The following is a 21,022-nucleotide window of genomic DNA, read 5'->3' on the forward strand; positions in this document are numbered from 1 at the left end:
AGGGTTAAACATTATATTAGTCTCTGTCTTTGTGTCGCCATCTGATCTAGGTCCCTCGCCGGAAAAATCATTGTAAATGGTCATCATTTTTGAAATTTTTTGGAGTTGATATCCTCGCTGAAGGTCGGAGCTCAAGCGATTGATGATTTGGATTGATGACTGTGATAAAAATACTTGCGTGGATTTTAAAAGTAAATAAAAAATAAAATACACTTCTGAAAATTAAATTTAATTAAAAACCCAAATTACTCCAAATTAATTAAACAAACTTCTGAGAAAATCAAACTTTCTACCCTCTTCATCATCATCATCTTCTACCATCTTTCTTTTTGAAACTAACATCATCATGACACTCACATAAACATAAACATGATCATAGCACACATGGATAAGAACTAGGAAATTGCAACATACAGTTTGCACTCTAACTCCAAAACAACAAGGAATTTTCACCCTCAAGCTAACATTGGTGACAAAGCATTTCGCTGTAGTATGGCTTTGGTTCAAGACTGCAAATGCCTTTTCCCCCTCAAACTGACATCGTTCTAGACTGCAATAGAGTATGTCTTTGGTTCAATAATTATAAATGAACTTAGTAAATGATAGGTAACAACCCTTTTATTAAAATGAGTATACAAAGTACATAACCATTACCGGGATGAATAACTATTTCTTGCCTTAAAACCCAACTACTTGGTCATTTCGGATCTCGCCTCCAAGCATGACGAGGCGTACTTACTCGAAGAGTAAGGTACGGATGTTTGTTTCTAGTTCGCTAGAAATTCGAGAGAAGTATAAGGGGGCGATGGATGATGTTTGTAAACAAACCTTCGAAGCGACAAGGAGTAGGAAAGTGCTGTCAGTACCACTAAAGAGAGTGGGAATACAGAGACGTCAATCGTGGTCTTGTTCAGAGATGAATAGACCCGGGACTTACACAATGACTCTACCTCTCCATGAGCTACCGGCAGTTCGGAGGGCCGGCCTGATGCAACGTACCAAGAGTCACGAAGTTGTGTATTTCTGTCGGAGAGCTACTGAGCGATCATGTCCGATAAAGAGTGGACTATAAGGAGTGTCCATGTTCCCGAGACGACTTTCCGATGACTAATAGAAGCAAAGGCTTCGGGCCCCATAAAATATACTCATCACATGATAAATATAATTAAAAAGGTTGGCGATGAACTCACCATTTCATAAGGAAGTAGTGAGAGAAGTCAATTCGAAAGACGAAGGTATAAGGCGGTAAAACCTCATACTATGTGTGATTTTGTATGTGCTTGTTAACATGCTTGTTTTTAATAGTATGTTATCTTGAACTTTATCGTTTATTTTATTTGACATGTAACTTGTGTAAAGTCGCGTTTGACTCACCCTTGCAATATTTTTATCAATAAGCAGATCACAGGCTAGAAGATGAGCCTCCCACCGGTACTCGCCATTCATGCTAATTTCCCGTCCTGTACTGGCTGGCATCTTGACCCCGCTACCGATTTCTGTTTTTATTCTGGACTGACCATGTTGTGGTGCAGGGTACCCGGATCCGATGAACTTGGCTACCCAGTGACCATTCCTCTTATGTTCTCATTTTATATGCCTAGGCACGCCCAGAGGTTCCGTCCGCCTGTTCCTGATCCGCTGCCATAGCCTCAGCCGAGGTGGACCCAGCGCCTCAGGCCGGATTGTGTCCCGATCCGCAGGTGGGAGTGGATCCCATACCACAGGAGGAGCCATACGATCCGTACCGATCCGAGTTAGGAGTCCACAGGAGCTCTTTGCGCCAAATCAAGCACCTCGGGAGTCAGTGGATTCTTCGCCTCAGCGGACAACACCATGCCTTCGGATGACAGCGAGGAAGAGGGTGCGGTCACCAAAGTTTTCCAGAGATGCCCGGATTTACACACAACGGTTTGTGAAACCCAATGGGTCGGGGGAGAGGGTGCCGATGCCAGTACCGGAAGAGGGGAGCAGTGGTGATATGTAGGATGATCCGGAGGAGGAGGAGGAGGTAGGGGAGTGAAGCCATATGGTCCGACGACAGTTCTCATCAATTCTCTTGATTAATTTAGTTTTTGTTTAATGATGCCGAGTGGGGATACTTGTGTCCTCATTTGAACACTCTATTTGCTTATGTCATTCGAACTATGTAGTGACCTCGGTCACATATGTTGTGTGTTTAATGTTTCATTTGTGTGCTAACTTGCTTGCCTCTAGGTATACGGTCATCCATCTGAAAAGGTTAGAGGGGAACTCTGCGACTGTGAGAAGTCGTAAGTGGTCTCTGAATCGATGCATCATTAGAACGGTAACACTAACACTAACACTAATACAAAAAAAAAAACGGCTCACTCATTCATAAGTGATAGGAGTTGGGTGAATACGTCACTTGTGGAAGAGGGACGCCACAACTCAAACCCACAATCGCTTGATTAGAAGTCAAGCGCCATATCCATTAGGCCATGGGCGCCTTGATGCTTATACTTCTTAAGTTATTGGTATTTAATGATAACGTAAATAGTAGAGGGTGACTTTATCACATATTTCAAAGGGAATGGATAAATTCATTAGCAGCAAAAATAAAAATAAAAACATTGACCTCTCCTACATATTTCTATCATTAAAAGGTAAAGATTATTTGGTGCTATTAACGTGATAAGTCTAGTATCTACAAAATAATCCATGCACTAAAGCAGGGTAGAATTACTTTCTAGGTTTGTGCCTTTGTGGGTTTGCAGATTAAAATGATGAAATATACTGGGTTTGGGAGATGAAGGTGATGAAGAAGATGAAGAATTTATGAAAAACCCATAAATTGTTAATGTTCAAACGGAATATGGATGTGGGACAAAACTGTTGACGGAGTGTAATGTTTGGAGACCATGAATGTGATTTCTAAAGTTTACGGACTCCAATTGCACATTCAGGTTAAGTGGGAGACCAAAAGTGCAACTAAGCAAAAAATTAAAATTACAAATTAAAGTCAATCTCTGACCAACTCTTTTTTAGTCTCGCATTGGTCAAGTCTCTCCACTCTTCCTTAAAATACATCTAAAACCTGGATGGGAGTTGTCCCGGTAACTCTATTCATAGTCTTTAATGGAGGCAGCATAAACAAAGCAATTGAGCACAAAGTGATTTTACGTGGTATATTCCAGAAAACGTGATAAACTAGAGTAAGAGCATCTACAATGGGAGTATGTAATGTCAAATACATACTCCCACCAATATCTATTACCATTGGAACTCATTTGATGCACTGGTTGACTCAGCCTGCACAGCAGAGAGTATAATTAACATCTACTACGGCGGGGGTCATCATGTGATGGGGTGCATGTAAAGTAGCACTCACAACATCATTGGACATTTACACGGACAATGATATCATAAAGCATAATAACTAATAAGCATAGAAGCTGCCAGTGAGTGTGAGAACACAACCCCAGAACCCCTAGAGTCCCAGCTTCTAACCTTGATCTCAATTGAGCAACTAATGTCTATCCCCAAAAGAACAATTTCAACATAAAACATCTATCTACTCAAGAAACAATAATAACTGAGAATTCATAAAAGAAAACTTACAGGGTGTCTAGGATCAGCAAGCATGGGGAAGAGGCCTCGTACAATAAGTGATTGTCTTGCCTGTGCCACAAATTGAATTTCTTCATAAGTTCGGTAAACAAGGTGGTGATCCAATGTGAACAACACACCACATCCAGGCAAGTAAAATATTCTATCATAGAAGTATATCCAATCATGTACAGCAGCATCTTCAAAGATCTATAAGATCCATTACAGCATTTACTTTACACAGGATATAGTTATACTAAGCTAAGAATACTTAACAGTAAAGTCAAATTAAATTATCAATCATTATTATTATAGCATATTTGAGGGCCTTAAGCAACAGCTGGGAGTTGCTTCCATGTAACTAGGAGGTCATAGGTTAAAGTTGTGAAATCAGCCTCCAGCAGATGCAAGGTAAGGTTGCCTCCAAATCCAATAGACCTACTATGAGGACAAAACAACCATTCCTTGAACCCTGCCGTGATATGAGGTTTAGAGCACCAGATTGGCCATTTCACTATTAATAAAACATTTACTAGAGTAATAAACTATTTACATTAGGTGCAAATAAGCTTTCCCCTCAATGGGTTGGCAGCTGATCGGAAATATGAAAAGAGAAATTCTTCTGCGGCATTAAAAAATGGGCAAAATTTTGGTTCATTTAAATAGTGCAATTTATTAAGCATTTCTTTGAACCTAAGTCTACAGTCAACGCAAACTCAGGGGGAGGAATAGTATCAATTATAGCCAATGATAATTAACAGAAAATAAGCAGCTAAATCAAATATTTTCCAACCTCAATAGCACCACTAAAGCTCCACTTTAGCTGATTTGTCTTGAGTCTGGGGATCACAACAGAGAGAACTGGCATTGTTGGCCTATACTTTGCTATCAACCTGAAAGGAGCATATAACACCTTTAGACAAAATCTTATGGATACAAGTGGAAATGCAGGATATAATATTGACAGACACTAATTGAGGATAGTGTTTGTTTTCCAAAGTCAAATCAATTTGACTGCAACTGGTTCACTTTTTTAAGCCACTACCTATGAACACATTCATATCCGATTACTCATAAAGGTAGTACCTTGCAGCCCTTCCAGATGAAGTGAAGCAAATTATAATAGAAGCCTTCACCTTAATAGCAGCTCGTACCTAAAAAGTGAAAATTGGCGAATGAGAAGCCTACTTTCAAAGGTGAAATGGAACCAAGCACCAAGCCAATAAAAAAAGAAAGCAATAGGAATTAACTTCTCTCTCTCTCTCTCTCTTGCTATCCCAAAAGAAAGCCATGCAAATGAAAATAGTATTTAAAAAGAATAAGAGAATATTTAACTACCGCAGAGGATGCAATAGATTCCAAGTGGGTCATGGGTTCTCCAACGAATTTGACTGTCTTCTTAAAATAAATGTCTTGGTTGAAAACCTTCTCAGCCTACAAGGACAAAAAACAGATGGGAGAGATATCAGCCAACATGTTGAGTGACAACTGACAAGAACAAAATATATAGCAGAATACATCTGTCACAAGTAAAACTAAATGGTGCATATATACTAAAAATTACCCGCTCAAACAATTGTAAAAATTATAAGTGTTTCTGATAGTAACATGGAGCAACAAACTGAGTTATATTTCACTCTACTATTTTGATATCAGAGGAACACCAGTGACAGTGGGGCTAAACTGTGTAAGGTAACAAGAACTAGAAAACACAGAGAGCTCAGTCAATTTTGGGAGTGCCTGTTTCTCTCCCTTCTTAATCCTTACTCCACCCTTTCCACTCCCCTTACATTCTCCTCTCTTCTCTATCTATATACCCCTTTGATCTAACCAAATTTCATTTCCAAATCACACTGATTGCCATGTAAGCAATCACTACGCTGAAGTCCCAGTGTGTCATCTACTGCCTTAAAATTATAAGACACCAGATTCATAGGCAACAAATCTCAGTCAATATAAAGAGGAGAGATTTTTACCAAAAACCACAAAATCTGAATCAGGAAATAAGAACAAATCCATTATTTTTCAGTTGAAAATTAATGAACCATAAAATGAAGTTACCTCTGAACAAATTCTACCAACAGTCGAAACTCGAAATAGTCTCAACAGGGTACAACCCACGTAAAGTCTCAGCACCCGGAAGTATTGCATCACTTCCTGCATATTTATTGACAGTTCAACAAGCATATACATCTAGTCTTTCTAACTAAAACACAGCAGAAAAAGCACTGATAAAAGAAGCAAAAATTATTGAGAAGGTCAAATTGCCCGTTAAATCATTTACAGAAAAGTTTTATCAATAAATAAGAAAACCAATATTAACAGGTAGTTTCCAGAATCATAGATTAGCATTAATATAAGAAAAATGGTATCATTCAAAATTGTAAACCACCTAAATATTAAAAAAGGAGAGATATTTCCTAACTGTCTGATGAATGATGATAAACTATTTAATGTTACATGAGATTATCGAAACCAACATCAACCAGACAGTCTAGTATCACCGACCTAACAAGTGTCATCATGTAGACGAATTACTTACCATCTAAAACAGCATTGGCAACATCAGTGGCTTCAGCACGAGTTGGTCTTAAGTTGTCAGTCATGCTGTCCACAACACATGTAAGCACAGCAGGTTTCCCAGCCATATTACATTTGTTAATGGCAGATTTCTGAAATAGAAACACCTACAAATGCAAATGGAAGTTGGTTTATATTAAGATCTACAAACAGTCAATCTTAGACAGTTAGACAGTTCAGCATTCACACGACGGAGACAGTCGTCAGCATATAATCATCATAAATGGCAATGACATAGGTTGAAATTCATTAAGTTGATTCAATTAAACATCCTATTCCACTAGAAAATATGCAGGATACCTCACGAAAAAACATCCTCTTTTTGTTTTTTCATGCTTTTGGGTCTATGGATAAACCTCTAGCCCTCTGCTCATTAGATAAATCTTGGCATGATTAATATAGATAAACTTAAAGATTTCAGAGTTTTCAAAATATGAAGCATATCATATTTATAGTCCCGACATAGACATCTGGAATATTTGTGAAAATATATAAAACTAGTTAGACAAACAATAACCTTATTTATTCTTACGAGACTGCAAGACAAGAAGTGCTTCAACCTACAAAATGAATTTCAATAGGAAACTGACCTTTTCTGGTGGAAGATCAATGCCCAAATTTCCACGAGAAAGGATAATACCGTCAGCTTCTTGCAGAATCTCATCAAAATGGGTCAACCCCTAAGAAACAACATAGATGTACATATACAATTGAGCATGCCAATAAGAATATAATTTACAGAGAAACGAAATTTACAGAGTATATTATGAAGATATGCAACTCACCTCAACATTTTCAATTTTTGCAAAAATTTGAGTCTGGCTAAGATCGCCTAGCTTAGAAAGGAATTCACGAGCCTGCATTACAGTAACACATAAGGATCTGATAATAGAATATGAGTCTGAGATGACAAACCCAGTGATTCCTAAATAATTACCTGGTGAACATCTTCAGCATGTCGAGTATATGACAATGACAGAAATCAATTTTGTTTTTAACTCCCCAGGTGCTTATAACCTGAAATTAATAAAATAACCCCAAGACTTTAAGAAAAAAACATTCCGTGCAAAGTGAAAGGTAAATAATTCAAATATGCCATTCACAAAAGAAGACTTACCTCCTTGTCTTTCTCAGTGAGGGTAGGGAAATCAATATGAATTTGAGAGGCATGCAAAGTGAACAACGACCCAGCCAATGTAGCCGAGTTCTTGATAATACAAACAACATCTTTTCATTTGATTTCAGATACCTGCACAACTTCAGATAGAATTCATCAATCATCATGCGTGTCAAGGTACTCCGAAAGAACCAAATACTCAGTAGTTGAAACATTGGCTTTGAAACCACTTGTTAGGGAGTGCAGTGAGTCCAAAAGCAAGGGGACCTGTACCAGTAAGTGAAGCAACAGATTACAAGAGTGATTGTAACACCAAATCTCTACCCAAAACCATAAGGCATTGGGTATATGGGTTTGATTCTCTTTTATTATCTTTATAAAGCCCATTCTTAAAGGGGGGACATCAAACTCTCACTTGATTCCCACCACATTTTTATCCCTAGGAACCTACTTATGTTTAGGAAATATCAATTCAACAAAATTTGATTTCCATCACACGAAATCACAGTAGAGTCCCAAAACAAATGTTAATGCACATAAAAAAGATGCAAATTCATTACCCAAGTGAAAAGGAACAAGACATGTCACTTGAGAAGGATATTGAGGAACACAAAGGATACAATAAATATATTGGACTACATTTTTCACTCTGGATTCAACTTATATTACCTCTAGCCATACAGAAGTAGTTTCACTTCCTGTGAACAAGTATTGACCAATAAAAATTGTGTCTCCCTTCTTCATTGCCAGTAAACAATAAGAACAAAGACAAACATTAAAGTCGAAAACCAACTTAAATATAGCTTTGATACGATAGGAATATTTTTATTATATGAACTTTAGAATTAAGCAAGCAACAAATTACAATTCAAGCAAAGACACCTAAAGGTAATTTGACTTTTTGAGTGCTGAAAGGAAAATTTCATGTGGGAATTAACTAAACGTGAGATTTAACTGCTGCTAACACCATAGCAAGAATTAAATTGTACATATAGATAAAAAAGAAAAGAAAATTAGTACTTCGAGCCAGGCAACCCTGATGGGAAAGTGCAATTGACTCGAAGCATGTGCTACATAGGAAACAAAGTGCAAAAAATTAAAAGAAACCATTCAGGTTATTATTCTGTGGAGGCAATGTACATGCAAGAAAGTCACATCATATAATGACATGTTGGAAAATATCAACGAACCTGGGCCAGTCCATCAAAGTTGATAGGCAATAACTCTGAAGAAGCTTGTTGTCCCTCGTCAGGAGTTAGAACAACCTCAGCATCTGCCTGAAGTGAGATTGCTGTCTCAGCTTTGTTAACAACCTGCATCTCTGCACCCACAGTGTCCAGCATAACCTACCAAAGGCAATAGAGTAACAAACAGTCAGCATAGTTCCCCTTTTTAGCATTAAGCCCATGATAAGTTGAAAAGCAAGAATACTGAAATCTGATATTCTTCAAAAGTAGCAAACAAAGCTCTACCTTGACAAGATGTACAGTGAACATACAAAAACAGTGGGCTGTTAGACACAAAACCATTTATGAACTTTCATCTAACAGTTTAAACTTTGGTGTAAGTAATATGACTAACAACGGAAATACATACGAGAAGAAAACATGATTTGAAACTGATATTTGAACCTCTATATTTGCAACTTCATAAGAGGAACTGCACAATGTGACAATGCCCACACTCCCTCTAAACGACCCCGTAAATCCCAGATTAGTATCATCTCATGTTGAAGTTTTGTGACTATCTCTCTCTTCATAAACATTTAAAGGGCTCCACTACCACCCCACCTATACCTATTTAACGCATACATATGAAGAAAGAGAACAGTTTGAGTAACCTTGGACCTCTATCATAGCTAAGCCCATAATCATTCTCCTAAATGTTCCATTTAGATAGATAGTTCATGACATGGTATCAAAACCTGCATAAGTAACCTCTATTAAGTAACCATATAGTGTAAAGTATGATGCTTTTTATTGTCCCAATCTTGTAAATCAATTTAGGAAATGTGCCCACACTTAAAGGCTGGTTAGTAGAGAAGGAAGAAAACTCACAGCACAGAGCTTCTTGGAACCCTTGATAGCAGCCTTCAAATTCTCCAAAGTCTCCTGGTGATACTCAGAGTTACCCCATGAAAAGTCAAACCGAGCCACTGCAAACAACAACAAAAAAACATTAGAGAAGCCATATAACACCACCACATAGGCCCCGTTTGGAAGAGCTTATTTGAGCTTATCTGATAGCATAAGCGCTTATGCCAGTGCTCGGGATAGCTTATGCAAAAAAGCTTATTTTCATAAGCTACTCAGGATAGCTTAAGAAAAAGAGCGTATGCTTATATATAGCTTATTTTCAATTTAATTCAACAAATTTATAAAATAGCTTATGAATAAGGACTTATATATCATAAGTGCTTAATTAAGTTGTTTTCCCAATTCTTCTGTTAAAACATTGAAAACTAGGTCTGACACACAACATGGATTGGGCGAGACCCCTGGGTCCCTCGCCCAGGAGACTTGACCTTGGGCGGGGGACGCACCATGACCTTGGGCCTCCCTTTCCGAGGCCCAACTGACCCATTTGAATGGGAAAGAGGCGCCAAAGCCCAACTCCACCTCTATAAATAGGAGGGAAATACCAATTGTAAGGGACTCTTAGCTCATTTGAATAATAATAGCATTGAAATTCAGTTATACTTTCTCTCTCTATGCGGTTAGAGTTTCTCTCTCTAAGCATTCTCATCACCTTCCTCATACTTTGGGTACTATCTTCCCTCTCTATATTCTAGCACGGAACACAACACAATTGAAGATTATAACATACCAGACATGCCTTCTCATCACCTTCCTCATACTTTAGGTACTATTTTCCCTCTCTATGTTCTAGCACGGAACACAACACAATTGAAGATTATAACATACCAGACATGCCTTCTCATCACCTTCCTCATACTTTAGGTACTATCTTCTCTCTCTATGTTCTAGCACGGAACACAACACAATTGAAGATTATAACATACCAGACATGCCAGCCTTGAGACAACCAGAAATAGCTTCAATAGATCGAGATTTAGGACCCAGTGTACCAACGATCTTAGTCATTGCTGGGAAAAAACTCTGCAAACAAAAAAAATTAAGCAAATCGAATAGAAAAAGGGTTTGATGAAAAAAACAAACATGCAATGAAATCAATGGATACATAGAATAGAAAACAGTTGAAGAGAGAAACTAACAGCTTTGGATGGTTCAAGGATGGAAGCCATCCGAATAGGTTCCTCGAGAAGGCATGGTGTCTGGCTGAGCACGGCGGCGTGCGGCAGAATCGGAGGGGAAGAGTGGCGGTTGTGGCGTGCTGCGTTGTTGTTGAGAGACTGTGTGTCTCTGGTTTTGAACGAAGAAGATTCTTGTTTGTTTTCCGCACTGTTTGGTTCAACGGAGGGGAGGGAGGGGTGGGATTTTAATGGAGGGGAGGGGAGGGGAGGGGAGGGATTTTAATCGACTCTGTTATATAATAATCCACTCTGTTATATAATCAACGAGAGAACTCAAAAAAGAGAGTGAGACACTCCAATTATACACTCTCTTTCATATGTTGCCACGCCATCTTTTTCTTAACAATCCTTATTTTCGGTGCCCACTAGGGTGGACCATGGTTATATTAGTAATTTACAAAAGGGAAAATATATAAAAAAAATCAATTCATAAAACCACTCTCTCTCTCTCAGTCTCTCCTCACTCACGCATCCCTCTCTGTTTATCTCAATCTTCTTCACGCTTCTTCCTCTTTTTTTGGAAAATCACCGCCACCATGGCCTTCCTTTTTCATATTCTTCTGGCAAATCACCACCACCATGCCCTTTCTTCTTCATCTCCCTGATCCCCTATGTTTTGCACATGACGTGAGCTCCAAGAGCAACCCAGAAGCTTCGAATTGGAACCCAGATCTCGCGATTTGGGTTTAGGGTTTCTCTTATTTATATTTACTCCATGCTCATGCTCATGTTGTTCTCTAATATTCAGATCTGGGGCTGTGTTGGCTTGCTGTATTTGTGCTGTTTCAGTGTGTATGCGCAGAAACAAAAGTGATAAATTGGGAAAACAGTGAAATTTAGTCCTAAAATTGGAACCCATCCCTAAAGGGTTTCGATAAATTGTTCGAAAACGGTGAAAAGCGAGTTAATCTCCAAGAAGCTCGATAATCTCCTTTGTTTTGTTTTCCATGCTTCTTTCTTTCCTGTGAGCGTGTTTCGTTTTCTTCAGATTTTTTTGTTTTCATTTTAATTGCCCCACCCAGTGTGTCATGTTTAAAATTTCACGTAGGAACCTCTCTAACCAAATCAGCAATAAACTTACTAGATTGCATGATTTGAAAAGCACCTACTAACTAAGTTTGGATTGAAATCACAAGAAGATGGAGAAGATGAAGATGACCGGTGCTTTAAATCATGAAAGATAAAAGATAAAATTAGAAATTATGTATTTTTTTAATTAATAGAGTAAAATACACTCACCCCCCTCAAGATTTGTGAGAATAACACTTAACTCCATTCTTATCCAAAATATGCACTTCACCCCAATAATAATCTCACAATTACACTTAACTCAATTCTTCTCTAAATTCTACACTCCACCCCACCCCCTTTAACACCATCCAAAAGAGGCTAACGAAATATTCTTTTAACTCAAAATTAATTAATTTAAATATAAATACATTACATTATCTTCTAACTAAATAATAAATATACTTTTTTTTAAAAAAAAAAAGTAGCACGAGATAATCATTGCTCATTCAAGTAAAAAAATCCTTGTTATTTGGAGGGCAGCACAAATGATTTACAATAAAGCATGTTCTGGCCTTCTTGGTGTAATTCCAAATTCATAGAACTATAACATTTCTTAAACGAGAACAACTTCTGTTTTACTTCTTCCGGATCTGAGTTACGTAGCTTCCAGCTAAGTTTGAGATCATCCTCTTCAAGACAACAACATTTTCCATCACAAATTTAGCAAAACATAACTCAATGTGAGAACCATCAAAACTCAAAAACTTTACCACTAAGTTTACTAAAAAAATTTGTCAATAAGTTTACTAAACTTTCAAAATATAATTGTGTTATGACGATATGTGATTACCTTAGTTATTAGGTTGTATGAGCACTTAAACACATGGCATTTTAAGTTCTAAAATATAAGTTGTTTAAGGTTATACACAGGTATTAAGAACTCATCATTTGATAAATATTTTGACTGAAATACTCCATATTTAAATTTGAGTTATATTAGAGAGAGAAATATTTTGACCATAATAAACATCAAGTTTAATTATTATTTTTCATTTGGAGGTATTTAAAATATTTTATAAATATTTAGAATATTTACAAAATTATAGTACAATTATTATTTGGTTAGAGGATAATGCAATTTATTTATCATTTATATTTTAATTAATTAATTTGAGTTAAAGGAATATTCCGTTAGCATCTTTTGTATGGTGTTAAAGGGGTGGGGTGGAGTGAAGATTTCAGAGAAGAATTGAGCTAAGTGTAATTATGAGATTATTATTGGGGTGGAGTGTATATTTTGGATAAGAATGGAGTTAAGTGTTATTCTCACAAACCTTGAGGGGGGTGAGTGTATTTTACTCTAATTAATAAGATAAAGAATATTACATTTTTGTCCTTTTATCATCCATTCAATCATAGCCGTTCAATTAAAGATTCTTAGAATATTCTTTAATCTAACGGTGCTTAAATGTGGTGCACCGGTGGACCAAAAAAAAACTTGCCCACCCTAGTGGGCACCCTTATTTTCTCTCTCTAATTCTCTCTTTCATATGTTCCCGTGTACATCACTCGCTCACTCCTGTAGTGGTTTTTGTTTTCATCATGATATACTATTCTCATTCATCTTCTCCGTTTTTATTGCTTTTTCAAAAATCAAAATCACTCTAATTTCTAATTGGCCTCCTTAATCACTCCGCTTCAGCAAAAAAATTTAGGAGAAGAATTTCGCCCTTCACAATTGTTGCTGGAAAAAAAAAACTGGTTAGAAATTCCTTAAAAATAATTTTTAATGAAAATTCCTTAAAATTATAAGCGAAGATACTCATGGTTTGTATATTCTCAAATTCAAATCATAATAATTTAGTATTTAACTATTGCATATAAGAAACAACTTTTCAAATTCAAATCATAATACTTTAGTATTTATCAAGTTCAAAAAATTTTTTTAGTATTTATCTATTGCATATAAAAATAAATGTTTCAACATTTAATCCAAGAAATATAATATTATCCTAAAAACAAAAATTTGAATATACGTCAAGACTCTTCGCATAATATTTTTTTAAAAGAAAAACTTATGTGCACCCGTGCAATGCACGGGCCACTTACTAGTACTTATTTTGTTTGGTTGATAGGAGGGGAGGGGAGGGAAATAACCCTGATTCATGAGGGGGAGAGAAGGAGTTTTATCACTAAATTACTTCAGTACCCTTATTTTTAATTTCCAATAATCGATACAGGTATCAGAAAGTTTTTTTTTTTTTTGAAATTTAGGTATCAGAAAGTTAATTTGTTCATTCTATAGCAACTTGCCAATTTCCATGAACACATGCTGTACAATTCAAGATATTAAAAAAGAACATTTTTTCAAAAAATAGAACGTAAAATATATTAACACTTCAGTGATATTTTCACTAAAATGGTACTAATTGATTTGTTCATTTCTCAAACCCAGACAATATACCTATCTATTTCTGATCTAAACCACCCGTCACTCCCAAAATCAAACGAAAGAAAACTTCAGCCCATATCCTGAAGCAAATCCTACGGTAGTCGCACCTGATAAAAATTAACTGGAAATAAAAAACCATGTGATATCTATCTATGAAAAAATCCGAGAAAGAGGAAGAACGTTTTGACGAAGAGGAACTACCCTAGGGAGAACAGATGCAGAATAAACTTGGAATTCTAATATTGTATAAGGATATTTTTGTTTAGGTAATTATTTCCCCTCCCAATCCCCCACTTTTGGAGGGGACATAAAAGTTGAGTTATGAGGGAATTTGGTCCCCTCCATTCCCCTCCTAATAATTGAACCAAACAACTTAAGTTTTAAAAAACCCTTCCCCTCCCCTCCATTCCCCTCCTACCAAACAATATGTTCACGTTTTTACAGAGTGAGATGGGGAAGGGAAAAAGGGAAAGAAAATATTTCGACTGACACGTGGCGGAATGTGAGCTGTCGGATGGTTTGACTACGGTCGGATTATGAGATTGGTTTCGTGGAGGAGGGGAAAGGTGATGCTGCACGCGCCATCATGTGATGATGGCGACGCACGTGCTGGGGGTTAGAAAAGCACGTGACAAGGTGGAGGGGTGGCATGGTAGGTGACACATTCCAAACCATGTGATGAGAAAAATCAAAAAAATATTATTCCTCTTGGAGAAGATTGTAAAAATCTATTCATACTTGTTTTAAAAAAATTGGATCTATTTCTCTTTTTATATATGTATATATTAGATGAATTTGTAGGAAAACTTTCGAGTATCATAATTTGAAAGATATAGGAATAGGAGCATGAGAGTTCTAAGACTAGGAGAGAATGAGTTTGATATAGAGTGGGTTTGGTTCTTCGTTGTCTCCTTTTAGACGGACGTTTGAGGAGCAAACCTGGATTCAAATCTAATTTGAGATGTATGGATCCAAAGCTCATTTTCTCCTTTTTTTCACTTTTTCTTTTCATTTTTTTATCACATATTTATTTCAGATGTATTTTGTTGTCTCTTGTATAAATTATGGGTGAATTGATTATGGCGTAGGGAGACATGTAATATAATATCTGACGTAACAAAAAAACTAGAAGAAATATAAGAAGGAAGGAAATTTAGGGAAATGTTCGGGCCTATTTGGTTTGCTTATTTTCTGTTTTCTTTACAGCTGAAAACATGTTTAGTTGATATTTAGAAAACATAATTTAAAAAAAATTCATTTTCAATGTAAATAAAAATGAGCTACCACTATTGTTATTGTTACCATTGTCACCACCACTGTCACCATCACTACTTATGCACAACCATTGTCACCGCCACCGCTACCACCACCATCACCAACCATTGAGATGAAAAGCTTGGGGGTTGGTGGTTATGGAGCCACATTGATGGTGATGGAGATGGAGGTAGCAGCGATGGTGGTGGTGACAACTGGGGTGATGCAGAGGAGGTGGTAGCAACGATGACGGGAAAAAGAGGAGGAGGCGACAACAGTGACGGTGGTGGTGGTAACAGTGTGGTGGCGGCGACAGAGACAATGGAGGTGGTGGTGGTAGCGTCGATGGTTGTGGCACTGACGATGGTAAGGGCAGTGACATCACTGGCGGCAGTGGCAGTGGTGGCGTGACAACATCAACCATGACAATGAAAACGAAAATAAAAGGTCGAAATAAATATATTTTCTAAATTTTTTCAAATGAAAATTAAAAAAAAGAAGTTTTCTTAAAATAAATAGATAGATCCGAGAAATGAAAGAAAAATAAGTACAAAATAACACCATGTAATATGAGGAAAGCTTTTAGTCATCTTTTTTCCGCATGTGATGTGAGGTCAGCTTTTAGTTATTTTTGTCTCAACAAAAGAAACTAGTGTCCAAACAAATGAGAAAACCTATGATTTTGATAAGAAAAAAATGAGTGAGGGAATATTGATCTAATACAAGACAGAACGAACGATACGTTATTTTATCATGTTCTACTTTATCAATTTATACTGCACCTATTTTTTAGTAAAGTTTGGAGCACAGTAAGATCAATCCTTTTTTTTTAAACAAAGATCAATCCTTAACAATAATTGTGTTATGATATATTAGAGAATATTCTATTATTATTCCTATATTCTGGTATTATTCCTATTTTCTTCTTTCTATGGTAATCTGATTGTAATAAATAAAAAATTTCAGTATCTCCCACAATTATGGTGAGAGCAATTATTCCTATTTTCTTATTTCTATGGTAATCTTACATATCAAAACTCGTACTTCCTCTGTTTCAATATACTGTCCATTTTGAGAAAATTTTCTTCTTTCTTAATAACTGTCCATTTAGACTTCCAACAAAACATTAAATGATATTTTTCCATATAATACCCCTATAAGAAGAATAAATGAAGAGAGATGAAATTACATTTTTAAGGGTAAAATTAGAAAACAACTAAAATGTTTTAAAAAGTTAACAACACTTATTACATTTCTTAACATGTGTGTTTCTTCTCTTCCCGGACAGTTATTTCGAAACGGAGGGAGTATACTTCAAGTGTTAAGTGCCTTAATGAATACTACATTCAATGTTTCCTCCAATTTTCTGAAGTTTATAAATATTTTCCTCCATTCATTAAAGCTTCAGAAGTGCTATTGAATGCAGCTAAATGGAATATACATCATGTGAGTATTCTTCAAAATTAGGCAGCACAATGAGTTGGCTGCACCAAAAAATCCATCGAAATATATCACTAGGAGGTCATGAACTTCTGCACATTTTACAAAAAAGAAATTACCATGAAGGATGCTTTTCAACAATCATCATCATGTCACATGAAGTAAAGAATTCAGCGCATCAAATTTCAGGTTAATTGACATGCAATTTACTTGTGCATTTTTGAAAATCTTTTTACAATTAATTCTAAAGTCAATAAATTATATGAAGAAATTTGTATGAGTAGCTATTGAGTGTTCAGCATTGATCCACATACCAGGAATCCGAAATATAAAATCGTCCACAAGCCATTTATTCCTCAATTTTATTGTTGAGGACCTACCATTACGTCAAGGTGTCCACCAATTTTGCACTACATCAGTTATTTTCCTCAGAAATGTTATGTTCTTGTGGAAAATGAGAAGATACAACCATATAGTGTATTTTCACCAAGAGAAAATAAATAATAAATTATCCATCTTAAAAGAAGCGCTTTACAATGACATTTCCTTTTAAAACAAATTTGCAGGTCTACCTACTATACCTAGTTCAATAATCAACCACTAATTACAAAAATGACAATTCAGATCCAAATTCAAGTATACAACATTTAGAGATTAATATTATTACGCAGCAGTATATTATTTAGAGATTAATTAATAATACTATCAAGCACACAGTAACCTGAAAGGAATAGGATTAAGGTCCTTTTTTTGGTTGATACACCAAAGTGAATTTAATCAAAGTACTACAAGAGATTAGAAAACTACAAAATGCTTAACATGTAACTACAATAATTCTTCATCGAAACTTGACAAATCACCTGAAGCAAAAATTGGACATCATGAAAGTACAGACACAATACTTGATGTAAAAACATACCAAAGAAAACCAATACAGAAGCACAAAAAATTAACAAGGGGGAAGATCAGAACAATAACCTTTTCCCACAGAAACACGAACCATAGGATTGAAGTCTCTTTTAGTGCATCACAACAAAGCTCAGCGAGGGTCTTTCCGAACTCCACGGTCAATTGATTCCCACAAGTTGAGTATCAAATTAGCATATAACTGGAAATAGATGCAAGAGGATGTATCCACAAAACACTTTATATCATGATAAACATATAGAAAAAAATGTGTTCACACAAGACACTGACTTTCCATTGTCTACTAAGAACTAGATATGGAAGAAGGGGAGGGAGATTATCAATGTAGGTGGCTATGCACTCGGGATTACTAATTCTGTAATCCAATTAGAGGATATGTATCTACCTAAAATAGGATATAGCTTAATACTCTTTTTTTTTCAGGTGGTAATAAAATAAGACATCCATCAATAAAAGGATAGGATTGTAATGGAATTGGAGGAAAGAGATCTACCTAAAAAAAGAATACAGAAGTAAAATGAAAAACATCAATAGGGCAGAGCTATGCATTTTAGCATACACAAACTGATTATATTAAGATTATATAAAATTAGCACCTGTTTTGTCCACGGTCCCTTTACAAGCTCAGGATGTAAAACCTTTTGCCAGCCATGTAAGCATTGGACATCGGTTGCCCTGGGAGGTTTGCAGTTGTAAGAACCAGTTGATAACCAGATTAGCTTGAGTTAGGAGTGACCTTAAAAGTGTGCAAGTATGACAACTGCATCTATATATCAATGAATTCGAAGCTGACAAGCAATGTCATTAACATTATCCATTTCAGTTGAGAGCAACATTAGTAACTGGTTCATGAGCCACCAGAAAAAAAATATAAAGTAATAGTTCCAATTTGATACTGGTATTGCTTGCCACATTCACCTATTTTCTTCCAGCTCCTTCCATCGTGCTTCTTGACTGTCTCGATCAGAAGGTTGTCCTGTTTTCCAGAGCCATTTGATTGCCAAGTAAGAGACCGTTAGCATTGTGAATTGTAATCTAACAGAAGAATATATAGATAAAGCATAACAAAAATAGAAACAGGAAACACGAGATAGGAAAATAATGCATCTTCTACCAAAAGGGAAAATATCCATAACAAAATTTTCAAAGAGCACTCAATCCATTGAAAAGGAAAGAAAGAGAGGGTTAAAATCAAGCAACAAACCTCTTCCTCAGTCCAGCACGTCTAGCTTGGGCTTTTATCTTCCTACCAAATTTGGGTAAAATTGGTAAGCAATCATAGAATAGATTTGAAATCACTATATATACTGCTTAGTGCATAAGTTGAAAATGGAGCAGAGTAGCTCACCTTGCATCAGGGTTTTTTCCAAAGGAGAAGTGTCGCTAACACAATAGGTAACTGCAGCTAATCTCAATGAGGTGAATCGATTTTGAAAGCATCAAGCTCGTTCTTAACCTCAAACATGGCCGTTTTTCTCAATCGAATTGAATCCTTTCAACCAGTGTTATCAGACTCGGACCGGTGATCGACTCGGTCGAGGCACTGAGTCAATGAGTCAATGGTTCAACCACTAAGTCACTGGTTGAACCGTTTGACTCGGTCGACACTAAAAAAATTAAAAAAATTCATAATACCATATGAAAATGTCACAAATACCATATATACAAAAGCAACAAGGAATGTTTTACCACAACAAAATGTCACAATTCACAAATAACTTTAGTGTAATTGAATTTTATTTATATATTATTTTGATAGTGTTACAATTAAATCTATTACATAAAATAATAATGATAGTATTACAGCTTATTGTAACTAACTTGATGTAATTATTTTGTTTTTGTATAAAGATATTATATATTAGTGTAAGTTTGTTTTGTTCGATTCTTTCAAAAAAAAAGTTTATTTTGTTCGACTTGTAACTTATGTTAAAAAAATGCTAACTATTATAAATAGATTTTTTTGAAATGTTCTTTTTATAATAGTAGTTTATTGTTCCTACTTTATGGTCTTCTTTTTAGTTGGGTCGATGGGGCATATTTTTGAAATACACGGTCCATATTTTTTTCTTACAAAAAAAGCCATTATTATACCTTGTTAAAAGTTTAAGGGTAAAACTTAGGTACAGTTGCTTACATCCAGTTTGTCCTGTTTCAAATCAAATAATGCCACCTGTATTATTTAATAGTAATTGCAAACGGAGTGATATTTTTGCTAACTTTTCCGTCTTCTCACACACTCCTTCAGTTTGATGCTTAGGTATGATTGACGAAACCTCTCTTCATCTTTTCATATGAATCGAAACCTCACCTTTTGAGTCAGTGACACAAATTAGAGAAACAAAAACAAAGCACAATACAATAGAAAAATATATACAGTTGTTTATTATTTAAAAGCAAAACCCCTTTTGCTCTTTCTTCTTCTCTCGTGTTTTCACCATATCCCGTTTTTTTTCAGAACTTGCACAGTCAAACATCAGCACGGTGGAACAGCGCTAAGGCCTCGCTGCAACCCACGCCGCTTACTTACAGATTCCCCGCCTGGACCTCTTCATCTTTTCCTCCCCCGTTCTCACATTTCCCTCCAACGAAGGCAAGCCCAAGAGCCAACCGCCACAACCTCTCCTCTTCTTCGCCTTCCATCTCTCATCATGATCCCCTTCTTTTTTGCGGGCACCACCTTCGCCGCCGCTGAGAGTCTCCAATTAGAATTTTGGGTTTGTGCGCCAGCCAATGTATTTGGTGGATTGGTGGCCAAAATGGGGTTCTAAGTGCGGCGTGTCATAGCATAATAGCAGGTGTGGGTTTATTGAAATGTTGGTCATGGACTCATGGGTTGAAAGTGAATTTTGTTCACGGTAAATTCATGGTGAAGACGTGGGGTGGTTAGCTAGTGCGTATAGAATGATGGCACCTTCCGTGATCTGCATCCCACAGTGATGGCTTTTAAGTTTTAAGAGATGACGTCGTTTACAATTCAGTTAATTTTCATTATTTAATATCCAGGTGGCAATATTTGATTTGAAAACAGGACAAACTGGATGTAAGCAACTGTACCTATGTTTTTCCCAAAGTTTAACCCTATCTCTAACTTCAACCTTTCATCCTTGCGCCGCCTGTGTCCCTGTGCCTCCACTTTCTTACTTTTTCAGTTTTCTTTAATTTGATACACAAGGAAGAATCCTTGTCTATTTTATTTTTCAGATTTCTGTTACATAAGATGAAATACTTCCTTCTTCCTTATCTATTTTTCTCTCTATGGAAGGTTTCATCTCTCATTTTAAAGTATTGCTACATTTGTGTTGCTCAAGTGACCCCTTCCCCTTTCTGGTGTGTTTAGAAATGTTCTCTGATGATGAACAAGAACTTCCAACAAGAGTGGAACCAAACCGAGTTCCAC

The 21,022-nt window shown here is 36.3% G+C and overlaps 1 pseudogene; it reads right to left on the reverse strand.

The window, feature by feature from the left end:
• Positions 1 to 213: 213 nt before the first annotated feature.
• Positions 214 to 10,715, reverse strand: LOC130733907 (pyruvate kinase 1, cytosolic-like; annotated as a pseudogene).
• Between the last annotated feature and the right edge of the window lie 10,307 nt (positions 10,716 to 21,022).

This window comes from Lotus japonicus, chromosome 1 (assembly GCF_012489685.1).
Source record: "Lotus japonicus ecotype B-129 chromosome 1, LjGifu_v1.2".
Lineage (NCBI taxonomy): Eukaryota > Viridiplantae > Streptophyta > Magnoliopsida > Fabales > Fabaceae > Lotus > Lotus japonicus.